We start from the raw sequence: 5,888 nt of genomic DNA, 5'->3' as shown, positions 1-5,888 counted from the left end.
TACCTGTTTTCTGGAATGATTTCCGAGGGCTCCGTCACCTTGAATGCCCACCTGGGGCGGTAGTAACTGAAGGGGGGTCGGGGGGAGAGAACTCCCTCGGAAGCCGAGAGAATGCAGCTGGGATAACTGTGCAAGTGAAATATTGGCTGTGATATTTAATATTAAATGTAAGAACTGAACCTTCTCTTTTAAGGGGAATATGTGCAGAATGTCAAGTCTTCTTTTTTTTTCTTTTTTGCTACATCAAGTATTTGGTTCAGGGGTGCTGTTTCCCCTATAAGAGCCTGGTTAGAACGATGTTCTGCCTTTGCCAGAGTGCAGGGGCAGGTGGGAATTCCAAAAGCGAAGGGCCACCACGGAAGAAGCCCTGCCTCCGGTTACCACCTCTGGCCTTGTGCTGGTGGGCGTGTGTGAGGGGTAGGGAGGGGGAGAATCCAGGCTGGCTAAGAAAATCTGAGCTTGTTGGGCCAGTCAGTTTTAACCAGCAGGGCTCTGAAAATGCCTCAGTGGTGCCCGACTGAAATCCCCGCTCCCTGAGAGAAGAGTTGGGAGTGCAGCTTTCAGTTGTTCAGGATCAGGCCGGCGGTGCTCTGCGGATCACCGTTTTTCTCTGCACTGCAAAAGCAGAAATCGATGATGCATAATATGCGAATCCCCTCCGTCTGTGTAATGCAGATCCCAGGATTTTAGGCTCCCTTGGCATGCCAGTTGTAATTCCCTTTGGAGCCGAGCCTGTCTTTAGCTCTCCGGAACGGTTTCTCAGCTTTATGGTCTTCCAGAAACGACCGACGGTGCATTTGGCACAAGGGACGGAGCATCTGTCGAGCGACTGCACTCGGGATTTGCCAGCACTTCCGCATGCCGCAGAGGGGCAGCGGCTGGTTTCTCTTCTGTGGGCTGGTGCAGGACCATGCTAGTTGAGCTAACCCTGGCCCTGATGGGGAGGGCGGCTGAAGCAGCTCTGGGGAGGGAGGGAGGGAAGAACCCACTTTCTGAAAGGCATTTGCAGCTGGCTCTCCACGGAAGCACACAGAGGAGCGTTAACAAAAACGAGACTTCAACAGCTCATTTTTAACCACTCCCCTCCCCCCCCCCCAATGCTAGGTGGTTGTTGCAGCCTTCAGACTTGAGGACTTGCAGGAATGAGCTTAAATTGTGGGTGGGAAGGGAGTGGCTGGATATTCAGAGAAATGCCCTTACAGTCAGAGCAGTTCTGCAGCTCCCCCTCGCTGGCAGCCCTCAAGCCGCTTCAAGCTGATCCTGCATTGAGCAGGGGGTTGGGCTAGATGGCCTTTGGCCCCTCCCGGTCCCATTATTCATGCAATATGGTGATCTCCAGGGAGTTCTGACTTGGGAACTGCCTGGGTCTTTTCCCCCTTAAACAGCAACTCCCCCTAGCAAGGCCTGATTCAGACTGCAGCCTGGCTTTTTCTGGGGGGGGGGAGCTAATGCATCCCCCTGCCCTGTTTTCCTGACCCCAAAGCAGCCTGCAGAGCTGGGTGGACAGGGACACATTCTCCTGCAAGCACGGATGTGGCAGCCGCCAAGGTGGGGCCCGTGCATCTCCTCCCCAAATGAAGGCTGTTTCTCGTAGAACGAGCCTTCCCCAGTGCACAGCTGTTTATAGTATGAAATGAATGCATTAACAAAAATTAAATCCCCTAATTTAGCATCACGGAGTACCAGTGGCAGAACTGAAGTCCTTGGTTGCCATGGCGATGCTCCCCCCCCCCTTGTGGCCTGTTTAACCTGCATCTGGCACTCCCATTCATCTGCGAGGCAGGAAGGAAATTTCAAAGCGAATCCACCGAAAGCAAATTAAATCCTCAAGTTGGGGGGGGGGGAGTGTGTGTGGAGGAGGGAGGGCTGCTTGGCGCAGCGAACTCTCTTTAGTGTGCTTGTAAATTACGATGTTTGATTGCCCTGCATGAGGAGCATGGCGGATGGACCCCGAAGAGTCAGTTCCCTGTGCTGTGAAATGTTGGCAGCTCTTAAGTCCCTCCCCGTCCCTCGGCCTTCCAGTCCCGCTCTTCAATTTGGGCGAAAGCGTTTTGTTCCTTCCCCCAAGCCCAAGAGGAACTGGTTGGCCCACTGGGAGAGAGAGTGTGCCAGACTGGGGGGACCATTGGCCAGATCCAGCAGGGTTCTTCTGCCTTCTGGGTCCTCCTGGCTTCTCTAAGCAGCAGCGGCAGATTCTCCTGGATGCTCGAGGCTGATCCGGCATGGAGCAGGGGGCTGGACTAGATGGCCTGTTGGGCCCCTTCCAGCGCAAGGATTCTGTCTTGCCTGGAAACTCTGTCAATGCACAGGGCTCCTAGTGATCTGTTTTTTGTCCTCATAACACCCCTGTAAGGCAGGCTAATAAACTGTGCAGTGGTGATGGGGACGGTCCAGCCCATGACTCTCGGCCCCTTATCCAACACTGTCAGACAAATGTGGTGAGTGCCAGGTGTGTGATCTGGCTCAGGTCAGTGTTCCCAGAGACACGCAGGTGTGGGGGAGAAAAGGGCAAGATCCAGGCGGGGCTGCTCGTGAGGGGATGTGTGCGGAGGACATGATTTCACAGGGCCGCCTTAAGTTGGACAGCATGTAGCCCATGCATGCCAAGAATGCTTAGAACAGCACCGCAGCCCAAGGGAACGGGGACTGGAAAATGGCCCTAGGAGAGCTGCTATCCAAGCAGAGGCCCGTGCGGCCCTGGCCGTCCTCGTGGTGGCCACCCTGGGCCTCTTCAGCCTCCTTCCTGGCATGGCTGGGCTGCAGGGAAGGGGCGTCTGCCTGTCCAGGAAGTCCTCCCATCTCTTAAGGGGGGCACAGTTGGGCTTGGAGCCAGCTGGAGTCGGTCCCCTTTTGGGGGAGCCATGCGCGATCTGTGTGCTTGTGGGCCGCACGCTTCTCGTTGCCAAGGAAGGTGGTGGTCCCGCTTTCCCGCCGAACGGCCCGCCTCTCATTGGGAGGCTTTTAATTACACCAGCGGAGGTGGCTTCCTTTTAATTGCAGCAATTGAGATGTTTGGTTTTCTGGGTTAATCGGTAATTGCTTTGCAAGACGTGTCACAGCGGGGGGGGGGGGGGTGAGATGTGCCTGTGGAAGGGGGGGGGATTTGTCTCCATCTGTGCCAGGAGCCCACTTCCTTCTGAGGGTCCCAGAGGACACCCCTCCCGTTGGTTCACCAGAGGGCTTGTAAACTTCCAAGGGGCTGGGCTAGATGGCCCTTAGAGCAGCAATTTTGTTTCCCCGTAAATTTGTCTCCCAAAGAACTCCCGGGCTTGGCTGTGTTTCTCAGGCTTCTCCGCAGCAGAATGGGGTCCAGGTGTGACTTTCACCTGGCTGGGCCCGGCTGGGGGGTGAGACATGTTGAGGTAGCTGTTTGCCCATCCAGGCGGGTCTGCCACTCGGGGGTCAAGCGGCTGCTCGGCACGCAGAAGGTTTGAGTCGATGGGGTCTCCGGTGAGGCCGTCTTGGGGACCAGGGCTGAGGGGGTCGGAATGGGAGGGGCCTGGGGGGCTGCCTGATCATGGCCTTCTCTTGGTGCTCAGCGGCATCTGAGGGGACCAGCCATTCACCCGTGGCAGCTGTGGTGGGGGGGACGGCGGCCTCCTCCTTGTCTGCTGCACTTCCACACCCAACATAGCGTTGGGGGATGCCTGAGCATTTCATTGCCTCCTCTGGGGAGGTCCTGAACTGGGGGAGGGGGGCGCAGGGACCTTAGCCGGCAGATTTCTTCAGGGACAACCGAAGGCCTTTTCAGACTCTTTGTGTGTAGCAGAAATGATTTCAACATGTGCCAAAGTCGTCCATGTTGCGGGCTTTAAAACTGCCAAGTTGAACTGGTGTATCTTTGTAAGAGGTCCGTTTGGGCAGCCGTGTCACCTGCAAATGCTGCCTCAGCGGACGGGGCTGCTGCTCCTGCTGGTCGTGCTGCTGAAATGCGTTACGGTCTGATTAGCTCCGTTTGCCCAGCTTGTGATGTTCGGCTGTGCTACGAACAGTGTGGCATTTCTCCGAGACGCTCTTCTGCTGCGTGGGACGGGCCTGCAGGATGGGATCCTGCCCCTGCGCAGGCTGCATTCCACAGACCAGAGGTGGGCCCTGGTCGCCTTATGGGTCCATGCGGGCAAGTTCTAACTTCTCAGTCTTGATGGGTCAGAGTCCAGGGGCACCTTTAAGACCAGCAAAGCTTAGGATTTATGTAGGCCCGACTTACCCCAATAGAGACCTCAAGCAGCTTATAGGAAACAGGCGTCCAATAAAAACCTGAAGTGGGTGGCCGTGTGGGTCTGAAGTAGCACAACAAAAGCAGAGTCCCAGAGCACCTTTAAGACCAACTAAGATTTATTCAAGGTGGGAGCGTTTGAGTGGGTCACACCTTGAATAAATCTTGGTTGTTCTTAAAGGTGCTCTGGGACTTTTGATTCTGCCCTCGATCCAGTTGGGACCACAGGCTGCCACTCTTGACCACGACACCACACTGAGAGCGACTGGCCCAAAGGGCTGATCCTGCGTTGAGCAGGGGGTTGGACTAGATGGCCTCTATGGCCCCTTCCCACTCTAGGATTCTAGGAGTCTAGGAAAGTCGCTGGGTGGGCTACAAGGCATTGGGAGGCCTGAGCCTGAAATTCGGCCCACTGTCCCACCCACCCCTGCTGGTCTCTTTGACAGGTGGCTGCAGGAGCAGCCTTTCACGTTCGCCACCTTGCTGGCACCGCTCCTTGTCGTTGTGCATTTTCATGCAGGTAGTTTTAATGGGGCCTCCTTCGAGTTTTTTTTAGTGAATTGTATTGAATATGACCCTTACTCCCAAATGTTCCCCAGAACCCTCTGCAGCCCACTGAGGTGCCAAGGGGTGGGTAGAGACCTCCTGGGATGACCACTCCCCTCCGGGCAACAGAGCTCAGTCCCCCCCCCCCCCAGATAATGGCTGGGTTGGGGGACTCTAGGACATTGTCCCGTACTTGTCCCAAATGGCTTCTCAGCCTAGAGCTGGAAGCCCCAGGCCATGGCAAATGCGTGGCAGATCTTCTCCCCACTGGAGAGACTGAAACCCCTAGATGAGCTGCAACCCCCCCCCCCCCCCAGCCACCCAATGTAGAGCCAGGCCCAGCAGTTCTGGCCTCCCCTTGCCTCCTTGCCTCCTTCGCCTGGCCCTGCCCCTCCCTCGCCTGCTTCCCAGGCCTGCCTGAGATCCAGCCACTAAGTGCCCCTCCTGGCAGCTCACGGAGCCGCCCCCTCCCAATTACTTAACATTCAGGGGAGATTATGAATGGCCTTTTCCGAGGGAGGGAGGGATGGGGAAGAGCTCTGTTTGCAAAGCGCTGGGCGTTTTAATTTGCCCGAATGATGGACTCGCAAGTCAGCTTAGCATTAGGGGCCAGAGATGCTGAGTCACTCAGGGAATGGGAGAGAAAGAGCAGGCCACGGAGACTGCGGCTCCCCACTGGAAGGCAGCGGGGTGGGGGTGGGGGGTGGGGGGTGGGGGGGGTGCAAGAGCGATGGATTGCTCTGACAGCCCTTTCATTTCCTTCCTTGCGGGTTTGGACAGCTTTGAGTTTAATGGGTTACAGTAGAAAAACGGGAGAGCTGTTGAGAGCCAGGGAGTCTTGCTATACAGGCAGAAATTTTAGTGGGGAATATGACCCACTTCCCCCCCCTTCCTTCCCTGCCAAGTCGCGGCTGACTTGCGGCGTCCCTGGGGGGCTTTCAAGGCAAGGGGCAAAGAGAGGGGATCTGCCGCTGCCCTGAAGGTCTCTCATCCATTTACTAGCCACGGCCAACCCTGATTAGCTTCCAAAAGGCCCCAGGCTGTGAACTGTGAACTTGGGCCAGTCACAGTTCTCTCCGGGCTGTTCTCACAGAGCAGTTCTCCTAGAGCTCTCAGCCCCACCTCT

Source organism: Paroedura picta, chromosome 13, assembly GCF_049243985.1.
Source record: "Paroedura picta isolate Pp20150507F chromosome 13, Ppicta_v3.0, whole genome shotgun sequence".
Taxonomy (NCBI): Eukaryota; Metazoa; Chordata; class Lepidosauria; order Squamata; family Gekkonidae; genus Paroedura; species Paroedura picta.
This window is presented reverse-complemented; position numbering follows the sequence as displayed.